The sequence below is a fragment of the Talpa europaea genome (assembly GCF_964194135.1).
Source record: "Talpa europaea genome assembly, chromosome: 10".
Lineage (NCBI taxonomy): Eukaryota > Metazoa > Chordata > Mammalia > Eulipotyphla > Talpidae > Talpa > Talpa europaea.
The window spans coordinates 54158997-54173416 of record NC_140077.1 but is presented as its reverse complement, the minus strand read 5'-3'; positions in this window follow the sequence as shown (position 1 = coordinate 54173416).

The window sequence follows — 14420 nt, the reverse complement described above, 5'->3', positions numbered from 1 at the left end:
GAAAACCATGTTAAGCTATAGCTCAGATATCAGGATAAATGGATTGGTAAACCACTCATGCTGCTCTCAGATCTCAACAATTCTAGGCCACAGCAACGAAGAGGGCAACTGACAGATATTTTCTTCTTTTACTTTAAGATGCTTCTCAATTCTGGACACTGGAGATATTCTTTTTTAATTTTTTATTTATATCTAAGGGACCCCAGAGTATTTCAAAGGGGATATATTTAATGTTATCAAAGCAGTTGGCCATACTCTACTCCAGCAAAAGAAAAAAGTAGGTACAACTGGCAATTTGAAAGGCACATTTTAAGTCTATCTCACAAGCGCTGCAGACACATTTGAATCACTGGTGTGCAGTCAATTTTTATAAAATACTAACTTTGTGAGTAAAGGAATATTTTTGATTTTGGAAACTGGTGAGATTTCTGATCTAGATATAAACTAAAAAAGCATTAAAAGTGCTGGAGCTCCCCCTAATGATCATCATATCAGAACAAGATCTCTTTTGGTTTTTACAAAATTTTTTTCTTCACCCCTTTGACAAATGGCATTAAACATGATAATCTACTTATGTTTCTCCTTTGTTCAAGATAGTCTGATTCACTGGTGACCTGGGCTCTGAGTGAACCATGAGGATGTTGGTTGTGCTATGTCTAAAACAGAATTCATCATGTTACTCTCCAAACCTACTTCACTGCTTACAAAACTGCTGCTGGTAGATTTTACTGTTACCAAAGCCAGCAGCTTGGAAGTTTCTTAGTAGTGGCCATATCCTTTTGTAACAGTATGAAGTCCATAGAAAGGGGAGGTTCCAGTTTCTTGGCCCCACCCAACAAGGGTGGAGCTGAGCTATGAGTGAATGCTAGAAAAGATTGGAATTTAGGAAAAGAAAGAAGACTGGAGGAGACACATGGAATAGAGAGACATGTGAAGAAGAAGTTGCACTTGCTTCTCAGCCTTGGACATGTACTAGGTATTTTGAGGACCTGGAAGGAAACACTTGAAAGAGAGGGAGACATGGGTGAGAGATCCACGGGAAGGCTGACAGTGGCAGCCTTTATCTTGACTTGTATTTTAAATTCTCTCTTTTCCTCCAGGCTTGCCTGGCCCCTTCTGCCCCTTTTCTATGGTTCCCAGCAGAAGGTGCCTTAGACTTGTGGCAAGCTTTTGGGCCTCCGTGACTCTGCTTTGAGCCAACCCTACTTGCCTGGCCATTTACTCATAAGGGGATGGGTAACCCTATAAAAATTCTATTCTATTGGTGGTCTTATGCACTAAGAGAATGTTTGATTTATGCAGCAGATGTCAGAACCCATAGAGAGTAGGAAGGTTTGGAGTTATTGGGGTACCCCTCATTCTGCCAGCTAACACTTTTATATGTACATTTTGCCTGCAAATCGTAATTTTTGATGTCTTATTACTTCAAGACAGGACATCAATGCCTCTCACTTTTATTAATTCCCATACCTTGAATATAACAGAATATGTGTCTCATCTCATGCACTTGCCCTTAGGATTTAAAGGCCCAAAGGGCCATGTTTCACTATTTTAATCTCATTAATGTCACATCATAAAATTTATATTTAGATAAAACAATAAAAGTTTTCAACTTTTTAGTGATATCCCCAATATCTGGATAGAACATGCAAGATCTCTTGTCTTTGCTTTATGGAGCCCTTAGGTCTTTCTTTAGGTATAACTATTAAAGAGGTCTCCTTTTTTGAGAACAAAATAGGTAGATTATTGAAATACACTGCTAAGGATAGCAGTGGGTGAGACAGGAGGGGTCTGTACATTATTAAAGATGTCTTAATATTAAATAGTCAAAAGAAAAATATATTTATCTAAAAGATAAAGTCTTAATATTATTCTTAAACTCAAACTATGTGGGCATTATTTTAAAATAAAGTAATAGCATACATAATATTTACCCCCTAGACACACACACACATACACAAACACATACATCACTAATAAATATCCCATGCTTTTAATAATAATGTTTTATTCCTCTTGAAATACAATGTAAAAAGTGGTGTTGGGGAACTCATGAACACCCCTAAAAATAAGGCAAACCACCAGAGAAGAAGAAACATAAATAAAAAGAGCATAATTTACATTTGAACAAGGAAACTTTATAAAACAAACAGTATTAATGTTAATATTCATAAACAATATCTACATATTGTATTCTAAGCATAATTTGAGCTTTGGCTAAAATCTTCCCACCATTTCCATCAATCTTGAATGTTTCTTTAATGCTGCTATGGATTTGAGGGGGGGGAAATGAGAGAAGATTTGGAGTGGGATGATGATAAAAATCTGTGATTAAGGTTAATTAATTAAGGAAAGGCTTTTGGTAGTTGGGAGAAAGAGGCTCTTATATGTAGCTGAACAGAACTTTGTCCAACTACATTTTTAAAAAAGATTTATTTATTTATGCATACAAGAGCTGGGTTCCGACCAGAGGTGCTGGTGGTGAGAGGATTCACCAGAGACAGAGCAGGGAACAGAGCAGGCAGATTGACCCAAGTACACTGCTGAGGGGAGCAGCGGATGAGACAGGAGAGGTCTGCTGAGCCATGTGGGAAGCTCTCTGGCTGGGGATCGAGCACATGCTACAGAGGCTGAGGACAGCTTCACAGGTTGCATCTTAACCCCTTGCATCACCAGGAAGACCTGTCCAACTACATTTTAGTGAAATACATGAGCTGATGTTTGACTAATTGGGATAAATTTTGTTTTCCATATTATTTTTGTCCCTTGTCCTATCATTTAGCCCATCTCTCTCTCTTCCTTTTCCTCTATTCCCTTTCCTTTCTTTTAAACCTAATTATTCCCCTTCTTTTTGCCTTCTTTTTCTTCATCTACTCTTTCTCCCTCCCATGCACTCCTTTATTTCTCTCTCCCCTTTCACTCACCATTGTTCTTTCTATCTATTGTATATTTTGTAGGATAATCAGGCTAATAACTTTGCCTCTATTTTTTTCTAGATGAAATGTTGACCTACAGGTATCCTCACACAACTCAGTACTGCTTTTAATGATATAGGCTCTCTATACTTGAAAATGTACTTTCCCTCCAAGCAGGTATAGCAGTCTGTTGTTTAAAAAGAAGCATACAAAAAAAATCAGTCATAAAAGTTGTTGATTCTTTCATCTACCAACTCTCATACAATCTAAAACAGCAAAGAAATTTGGAGTTTATTATAACAGAAATTCTGGTAAATTATGTGAAAATATTTTAAGTTTATGTATTATTTAGTCAGAACATATCATAAGTCACTGTATCTGTGTTTCTCTCAATAGCAAATGAAAATATTAATCCTTAAAGCTTTGAAAAAGAGTAGTGATAAATAAAAATTTTAGCTTTTAGGTTGGGCTTAATTCCTTAATGAGGATAATATGATGTTCAAAAATTAAAATTATTGTGCTTATTAATAGGATGTACAAATTAATAGTTGGTAACAGTACAAGTAGCTTGAGATAAATTGACTTGCATCTTTAGTCTCTATAAAAAACTGACTGCTTTTCACATTCCCCAGGCTATTCTCTTTATGTCAAAATGGATATTTAGAGTTAGACTATTTCTTATAAATCTTAATATAAACTGAATTGGTGATTTTTAGAAATAACTCAAATTTAAATATAGAATTGACTTGGATATTCAAAACCTCAGAAGGCAGAATTTATTGAACAACAGAAACTCTATTTTAAGTGGAAGAGGAGACTTAAATGAATGGTTTTCAATCTCCTGAACTTAAAGAGAAAGTATGTGACTCAGTCTCTGCTTTTTTCCTTTTAAGATGGAAAATCGGGCCTCCCTGGTGACTCAAGTGGTTAAGCACCACACTATGAAGCAATCCATAGCCTCTGCAGCATGAGTCCAATCCCTGGCCGACCAGGAAGAAACGCACTGGCCCGCTGCTCCCCTCAGCAGTGTATTTCAGTCAGTCTGCCTGTTCTGTTCCCCACTCTGTCTCTGGTGAGTCCTCTCACCTCCCCCCCCCCCACTCCCACCCCCCAGCCCCGTCCCTCTGGTCTGGCCTGTACCCCAGCTTTTGTATGCATAAATAAATAAATCTTCAAAAAAAAAAGGATGAAAAATTGCCTTAGAGTCTGCCTTCTAGAATTATCCCAAGATTTGCAATTTTTAGTATGATGAACATCTTAGAGTTCTGGCCATTTTGGAAAATCCAAAGGAGATTAGCTGTAAGAAAGTAATCATGTATGAATAATTAAAATGATCATGTTATTTGAGTTTAATGATGTTCACAGATTTCAAATTGCATATAGTATTCTAATTGCTTCTTGCTTTTTTCCCTTTTTCACATAATTATCAGGAACAAAGTATCTATTATAAATATTTCAGTTTATTCTATCTCTGTAACAGATAGCTAATTAAGAATTATTCTGTATATGACATATTTCTAATCAGAACACTTACACGTGCTTTTCAGTTAATTTTAAATTACTTCTGTGGCACATCTATAATTTCTAGAATTACTATTTTTATGCTATACTTGTTTCTCCTTTCATGTCTATGAGAAAAAAGCTAAAAAGAGTAAAAACACTTGACAGATACAATAAGGATAAGGCAGCTATAGAGACCAAGGAAACCAGCAAGAAAGAATAATAATTCAAAAGTGGAGTGTGGGTAAGTAGTTTTACAAAAAATAGAATTTTAAATGATTTCATACCAAAAAGTAGGTTTTGATTATCTACTACTATATTACAAAATACTCCAAACCTTAGTGGCTTAAAATACTATTTTATGCTGTTCACCATTTAGTTGGACAGGTATGACTAGACATCCTTATCTGGCTTTGTGAATCAGAGTAGATTCTATTCAAAAACAATTTCATTATGTATATATATCTGGTGTGTGGTGGTGGGGACAACTGGGTTCAAAGATATACCTCTTCTTCTTCATGTAACTGCAATGCATCTCTATATGGTCTCTCTAGCAAGATAGTTGATGATTTGGAGTTCCAAAAACTAGCATCCTGTGTGACAGGAAGCAAAAACTGCCCTTCTTAAATTCTAGATCTAGAATTGGCACAGTATTACCCATGCCTTTCTCTATGATGCTAAGATGTCACAGGCCAATCTATATTCAAGAATTAGGGTAAATAGAAAATTTGTGTCAATCTTACTTTGCCATGGTTCTTTTCTGTACATGTCATATATAATCTTATCGAAATGTATTTACATATGAATTCTATATCTTTCATAAATGTACTATTTTACTTTAATATATTAATCAAATGCATTGTGGCCTTATCAATAATAACATTAGAGGTAAAATGTGTATAACTAGAACCTAAGTGTGGTAAGTCTCTTGAATATCTATTTTTCATTTTCAGTAGGAAATATTAAATGGTATCCTCCCCTTTTTTCATATTAGGGAAAAGGAAAATCCTCCATTAAGAGGGGAAATAAAGTAGATTGGAGGTTCAACAGACTCTTGTGAGAACTGAGGGTTTTCTCAGGAGGGAGCTAAGCATAGATCCTTACCTCACTCCCTGAAAAGGGAGCTGTGAGATTATGGACAGCACTCATAACTTGCTGAAGGACTCATTGTCCATCAGGAAGGGAGGACACTCCATTTTATTGTCATTTTTGTTCTCTCTGTTTTGAGTATGTATCTAAGCTTTTGACCTTTGTTTGATAGCTTAATAGAACAGCTTGCAATTCCACGGTCTGAAATAAATCTTTATATAGCTTCAAAGAACTTTGCTAAATGTTTTTTAACTGAAGATTTTCACTAAGCAGCAAAAATCTGAGCATTCTTTTTTATGGAAAAGAACACCCTGTTCAAGCATACACTCAAAATACCTGATAGATTTATAGCAACCACAGGATAACTTTTTATTTTAATTAAACCGCCACTGATAATGATTTACATTGCTCCCAGAGTATTACCTGGCCAGTAGAAAACATTTAATAAATCCTAAATGAATAACTTAACCTTAAAAGATCAAGAAAATTGAAAACATTCTTAAATTTATATAATATTTTCTCATGTAGATGGTCGGTCATAACTAATCAAATTGAACACCTTTTAAAAAAATGTAATGACTATTTGGATGTCACTTTTACAAAGTATTTAAAATCCTTCCAAGATTCTTTTACTATTTACTGGTCTGTATTTTTTCTATTGATCTGTAGAAGCTCATTATATATTTTGAGCAAAAGCTTTTTGGCCATTACATATATGGCAAAAATCTTGTAGACTAATTCATTCATTCATTCATGTAAAGGTATATTTGATGGAAAGGGATTCTTAACTTTATTAACAGTTCAATTTGTGATTATTTTTATGCTGGTTTCTATGCTTTAAAAACTCATGCTTACTGAAGAAATGGACAGATATTCTCTAGTGTCATCTTCTGGAAGTTGTATTGTTTGACTTTTCCTATTTAAAAAAAAAGATTTATTTATTTATTTGTTTATGTATGTATGTATGTATGTATGTATGTATATATGTATGTATGTATGTATGTATTTATTTATTTGTGCATACAAGAACTGGGGCACAGGACAGAGGTGTGGAGGGTGAGAGGATTTACCAGAGACAGAGTGGGGAACAAAACAGGCAGAATGACTGAAATACACTGCTGAGGGGAGCAGCAGGCGAGTCAGGAGGGGTCTGCTGTGCCATGTGGGTAGCTCCCTGGCTGGGGATCGAACTCATGCTGCAGTGGCTGTGGACAACCCTTTGCACCACCTTAACCCTTTGCACCACCAGGGAGGACCCTTTGCACCATCTTAACCCTTTGCACCACCAGAGAGGACCACATTATTTAAATTTTTATCTTGAGTTCTGCTTTTGCTTTTTTTTTTGCATTTTTAAACAAGTTATAAAAATTAAGAAGACTAAAATATATAAAGAAAGTAAATTCTGGTAACATTTTTCATAAAGTTGCTTTAATATTTTACTTTAAAACAATTTGATAGGGTGGCTTCCCTGGTGGCCTAAGGGTTAAGTCCCAGTGCTATCACCACTATGGCCTGAATTCAATGCCCGACCAGGTAGCTAACACACATATGGCACAGCAGACCTCTCCTATCTCACCTACTGCTCCCCTCAGCAGAGTATTTCAATAGATCCACCTGTTCTGCTCCCCACTCTGTCTCTGGTGAATCCTCTCACCCTCTGCACATCTGGCCTAAACTCCAATTTCTCTATGCAAAAAATAATATATATATATATATATATAAATTTCATAGGGAGATTTACAATAAGAGAATTATGGTTTATATTTTCCCAAGAAATCTAAAAAATTATTTCCAATATAATTTATTTCCAATATAAAAATTATATTTCCAAGAAATAGAAAAAGTTTTATTTGTTTCATACATCATTAGATTATTGCAATGAAGATGTGTTTCTTCTGTCTGTATTTACCATTGACTTTTATTGAAAATATTTCTTCTACACAATGAAGAGTCGGTGCAAGAGAAAAGGATTTTGATAAATCAGTCATCTGATGTGTCCAAGGCATGATGTCACAACAGGAATTCCATCCAATAGCATATGATTGTAGTACCAAGCAATAATACTGACTCGACTCATTTTCCAAAAGTCTAGACTTATCAACTAGATGAAACAATAAGAAGGGCTAATTCAAAGTATTAGATATCCCTATAGCATTTTGGGCAAATGCATCTGATTGCTAGGTCAAAGTCTTATTTACTGTGGATGAAATAGATTGCCATTTAAATAGCATACTTTAAAGAAACACATTTAATCTTCTTGGTACCTAAGTCCTTATTCATGTGAATCTGAAGTCTAAATAATCACTAAGAAATTTTCTTTCTACTTTGTCCTTGAGTATTCCCTTTGTTTATTTTGCTTTTGAAGTTTTTTTTTTTTTTTATAAATAATGACACTTTTTAGTCATATGTCCAGCCATATTAGTTAAAGTTTTTAAGACAATAATTGATCTTTGGGGAAAGGAGGACTTAAATAACCTCAAGATTTATGGGGTATTAGAACCCAGAAAGTGTCCTGGAAAGCCAGTCTGCAACATCAGAATGCAACTTGTTTGATGTGAGGTCAGTCCTCAAGAGACTATTAGATAGAGCAGGCACAAAACTTAAAATTTATAGATTAATTATTAAATGATTAGGAAAATGGTCAGTTCATTTGAGCAGTGTTCCAAACTGAATTAGCCAGCATTGGAAACATGAAGTGCACAGAAGCCCTAATTACAGTTATATCAGGCTAAATAAATCCCTTTCAACACCCCACTAATTAAATTAATAGCAGTCATGATGTATTATCTCTCTAACTTTGGGAAATATCTGGAGATTAAGAAAGAAAAGAATGTTATAGATCTGGTCTTTGGTTTCAACAAAAAGATGGGAGGGGGAAGGGGTGAAAACAGGAGAGAAAGAGTATATCAGACTATGACTAAGGCTACTTGAAGAGGGATGTGGAAGCAAAGGGAATGGGGAGTGGGGTCCTGTGGAGGATTACTGGGGTTTTGATGGTGGGTATGGTGAAATAATATACATTTGCAGAAGTGTAAACCTATACCTCTAACACATATACTGTAATGTAAATCAATATTACCTCAATAAATATGTTTACCAAAAAAAGTGCCATGAACATGTAAAATGCTTTTCCTGCATCTTTTTGAATACCTGTATATATAATTTGACTACATCCCATTTGGTGTAATTTCAAGAAAAAATATTTATTTATTTATATATATTTTACATCATTGTTCATTTTTAAACCATGTTTGCTTTATTTTCTCAGGGGTAGTCCCCATAGAGTTTCCTTCACCAATGCACCCGTGCAGCATCACCTCAGTCCCCTGTCCTCCTTCTGTCCCTCTGATTCCTCTCCCTCCTCCTCCTTTGTAGGATGTCTCTGGTTTATAATTGTCTGTTTTTGTTTTGTTGTGTTTTGTACTGTTATCATTTTTTCCCTTGATGTCTTATTTGGTCCCCCTAGATGCCTCCTATAAGTCAAACCATCCAATATTTTAATTTTTCCTTCTGACTCCCACTGAACATAATTCCTTCTAGCTCCATCCATGTTGCTGTGAATGGCATTAGTTTATCTTTTTAGATTGCTGAATAATATTCCATTGTGTATATATACCACATCTTCAGGATCCAGTCATCTTTTGGAGGGCATTTGGGTTGTTTCCAGGTTTTACCTATTATAAATAGCGCTGCAATGAACATAGTAATACAGGTGTTCTTTTGAATCAGTGTTTTTGTGTCCTTTGGGTAGATCCCTAGGTGTGGAATTGCTCGGTCATATGGAACCTCTTAGTAGTCTGAGGAAACTCCAGACAGCTTTTCACAGTGGTTGGACCAGTTTGTACTCCTACCAGCAGTGTAGGAGAGTTTCTTTTTCACCACATCCTCTTATGTGCCATTCCTGATATCAGCCATTCCTCTTGGTATGAGGTGATATCTCGTTATGGTTTTGATTTGCATTTCCCTGATTATAAGGGATGTTGAACATTTTTTCATATGCCTGTTGATCATTTGCATTTCCTCTTTGGAGAAGTGACTTCTAAGTTCTTCTGCCCATTTCTTGACTGGATTGTTTACCTTGTTTGTGTTGAGTCGCTTGAGTTCTTTGTATATCTTTGTGATTAGTCCCTTATCAGTTGATTGGGGTGCAAAGATTTTTTCCCAATCAGTGGGGTGTCTCTTTGTTTTGGTTAATGTTTCTTTTGCCGTACAGAAGCTTTTCAGTTTGATGTAATCCCAGGTGTTTATCTTGAAAACATTTTTCAATAAATAAAAAATTATGAGTCTGCGTTGATGGAAAATGTTTCACTTTGAAAAATTCTAAAGTGTACCTATATTTATGCGGGGTTTTTTCTTTGAATGTTTTTATTTGCAATGTCTAATTTAACAAGACATAACTGGCCTTAACAAAGTCTTCCTATCCTGATACTACTTTTCCTCTGTGAAAAATGATAGCTTTGAAGGGAGAGGGTAGGCTTTTTTTCCATAGAAACCAAAGAGGTTCTGGAAAAGAAGCTATTAAAACTCTAACCCCTTTTACTTCTCAGGTTAAGTGACAATTTTGACATTTTTTTGACAATCTTGTCCATCGTTGACAGCAGAGATGATCCCAGCTGGGACCTTCAGGCTGAGATGTTAGCTCAAGTTCCCACCTCCCCTTCAAAGGGAACACATAATAAATGATAAATGAAAGAGGCAGTTTGACTAGACATGGAAGGACAGTGATAGATAATCTAAAAGCCCACAGATGTGTTTTACTTGACATGCTAGCTTAAAAAGCAAATAAAAACAGAAAGTTAATAGCTATTGTCTAAAAACCTCAGGCGCTTTCACATAAAATCTCTGTTTCTAACTCTTCTTAATATATTTGAAAATATGGCCATCCTAGGACAGAGTCCTGCAGATAAGTGATAGGTTGCAACTGAGTGGTGCCGGATCCTACAGACCACGCATAAGCTTTTTACTTTCCCACAGACTTATCTGGCCCACATTCTACACTTTATTGTGGGATTACTATTATTATTGGCTATGTAATGCTTTTTTTAGTTGTTGTTATTGACTGGCTATTGTTATTGACTATTGAGCCATGCTTTGTTTTTCCTCAAGTCTCCATCTATCCAACAACCAGAGCTGTCTTTCATAAATGTAAGATTGTGTCAGTCCCTGAAACAACCCTTCCCATGGCTTCCTACCCGCAACAGACACCAGTGTCTGAAATTTGCAAACCTTTGTGTATAAATTACTCTAAATCAAACCTTCAAAATAAAGAAGAATCAAATACAAGGTGCATGGCAACTGAGGGTGTGATCACCTTGTTATGTGTTTGTTTTGAATTATTCAAGTCCTAGTAAAATAATTCAAATTCCCACTGGTTATCCATTGATATAAAGAATATTGTTGATGAATTGGGGTTCTGGGAGTAGAATGACAATTAAAGACATAAAATAATCAGGACTTGATTATCTCTTCCAGTTGAATAAATTGTTGTAGTTAAAGGGACTTAAATGTGCTTATAACAATTTTGCTTAAGCTCAACTTCTGTGTTATCCTTGGTAAACTACTGCATGTATTTGTATGGACACATACACACACTCCTTTACACAGCAGTACTTAAGTAAATATCTATTGTGTGCCTTTGTATTTCAGGTATAACCCTAGTTTTTCTAATGGGAAAACATAAATAAAGTATTGCTATATAGAGATTCACAGCTGAGTTACTACTTCCTTCCATAAGTTAATTACTTGAAATAATCAGGGTTCAAATATTTTGATAATAAATAATCTTTAATCCAATTGAGTGCCTCATTAAATAGCACGTTTACTAATAATGTGGATATTTTAATATTACTGGTGCATAGTGAAATTGTATATATTAAAGTGTACAACATGATGATTTTATAAAGGTGTATATTGTGAAATGATTACCACCTTCAAGGTAATTAATACATCATCAACTTACATAATTGTCATAAATGTTGTTATGAACAACTGAGTACTGTTCTCTCAGTAAATTTCAAATATACAATAAAATATCATTTACTAAAATCACCACACTGCATGTTAGATCCTCAGCACTTATTCATCTAATGTCTTTGTACACTTTGAAGAACTTTTTCTCCATTTTCCCCAACCTCCCAGTTCTAGCACTTATTATTTACTATCTGTTATTATAAATACAATATTTTTTATAACCCACACATAAGGCAGAGTATTTGTTTTCCTCTACCTGACTTATTTCACTTGGCATAAAGCTTTTCAGTTTCATCCATGTTCTTGGAAAAGACAATGTCCTTTTTATGGCTGAATAATATTCCATTATTATTGTAGTCTATACTCTATATTATACATATAGATATTATTAGCTATCTACCTATAGCTAGATACTACATTTTCTTCATCTTTTAAAATAACAAGAGTGACGTCTACCACTCTTTAATATTTGAAGGGGTCAAGATAGTGTTCTAAGGAATTTACACATAATGTTTAGTCAACAAACATTTGTGTTTATTCTGTGTTAAATGTATGTGAAGCCCAGTCAAGTTATGAGTTCCTAAACTCATAACTTGACTGGGCTTCACATACATTTTCAAACAGAAAACTCAGATAATAGATGATTACTTACTCAAATAAGAAGTGATTAATGCCAATTCACATAACCAGCTGACTTTAATAGAGAGAAGTCCTCCAATATCTTATCTATATATTTTTAAATACACTGTGAAATGGAAAAGTGCATGAAAAACTATACATCCCAGAACTCTCTCCCAGCAGCACTTTATTTCTCTATACTCTACAGAAACTTAATGTTAGAGCAAAAACCTAAAATCTAATCTAAAAAACAAAAATCTAATTTTTATTTCAGAACTTTGTTCCTTTGGAATCATTATTTGCTAGAACATGAGCAATTTTTGCTGTGTGCTTTTCTTTAAAATAATTTCAAATATACTGAAAAGTTCTAAGGAAAAAAAAAAAACAACAAGAAAATTTTCCTGAACCATTTCAGAGTTAAATGAAAATTTCTTGCCTATTACACCTGAACATTACCTACAAAGTGGACATTATTTTTCATGTGGTCAACACAAACATCAAAATCAGGACCTTGTTAATGATGTTTTTACCAGCCTCTCCAAGCAAGAATTTCTTCAGTTTTATAGAAACTGATCAATGGAAAAGTACATTTAGACTATAAAAAAAGATTCTTGGAATTTAACTATAAAGAACTGAAATGAACTTAGATGTGCATATAACCCACCAAATTTAGTGGTTTTTTTTTCATTCTTTAAATAAATGCCAAGAACAGAATTGCTGGATCATACATCTATTTTTAAGATTTTGAGAAAAATCCGTACGGTTTTCCATATGGCCTGGCCCAGTCTACACTCCCACTAATAGTTTAAGATGGTTCATTTTTTCTCCACACCCTTGTCAACACTTGTTTCTGTTTGTTTGTTTTTGGTGCTTTTTTGTTTTTTGTTTGTTTGTTTTTGAGAGGGGCCATTTCACTGGAGTGAGGTGGTACCTTATTGTGGTTTTGATTTGCACCTTTCTCTTATTGTGGTTTTGATTTGCACTTTCCTGGTAAGTGATGTTGAGCACTTTTTCATGTGTCTGTAGGTCATTTGTCTGTGTTCCTGGAGCAATGTGTATTTAGCACCTCTACTCATTTTTTGGATTGAGTTCTTTGCTCTCTTTTTTATTGAGTTGGATGAGTCATTTATAGATCTCAGATATTAGGCCTTGGCAGATGCATGATGTACTAACATTTTCTTCCATTCAGTAAGTGTCTTTTTATTTTAATGATAGTTTATTTTGCTGTGCAGAAGACTTTTACTTTGATATACTCCCATTTATTTATTTTTCTTGCTGCTGAAGTTGAATACCCAACAATATATAGGAAGCCAATTTTGTGGAGCATTATGATTGTGTTTTCTTCTCTGTGTTTAATGCATTCTGGTCTTATATCCAAGTATTTAATTCATTTTGAATTAATTTTTGTGTATGGTATAGAGAGTGATCTTGTTTCATTTTTCTACATGTGGCTGACCAGTTTTCCCAACTGTTTGAAGAGACTTTCTTATTTCCATTGAATACCTCTGGCTCATTTATCATAGATTAACTGTCCATTAAATGTGGGTTTATTTTTGTTTTGGGGATTTAAAAAAATATTTATATATTTTTACATCATTATTCATTTTTAAACAATGTTTGCTTTCTCCCCCTCCAGGTGTAGTCCCCATAGAATTTCCTTCACCAGTGTACCCATGCACCATTATAATGTGAGTTTATTTTTGGGCTCTCAGTTCTGTTCTGTTGAGCTCTGTATTTTTATCCAATACTATATATTTTTTATTACCATGGCCTTATAATATATTTTGAAGTTTGAAAGTATGATGCTTCAGTTCTCCCTTCTTTCTTGTCAAAACAGCTTTCAGTATTTGAGGTCTTGGAAATAAACTATGCCCAATGACAGATGGTACATACATACATCAGAATACTATTCAACTATACAAAAGGATGAAATTCTACTATTTAGGGCAAAAAAATGAATGGAATTGGAGAGATTTAAGTGAAATAAGTCAGAAGAAGAAGGACAAATACTGGATTACTTCACTAACATGTGGAATATAGGAAAACAAAACAAAGTAACTAACAAAACTAAACCAAAACAAAGTCTAGAAACGACTGCAAAATTGAAGTTGCTATATAAGGGGAAGATAAGAACAGGAACAAAGTGGGGAGGGTATTCAATGGTATTCAATAAAGGAATATGGGTCTTTAGGGTGGGTGGAGTGTGGTGATACACATCTGAGGAGGTGTGAACCAGTTCCTCTGAATCATATAAAGTGATGTAAACCAATGTTACCACAAAGAAATCAATCAATAAATGTTGACAAAATAAAAATAAAAATTTAAATG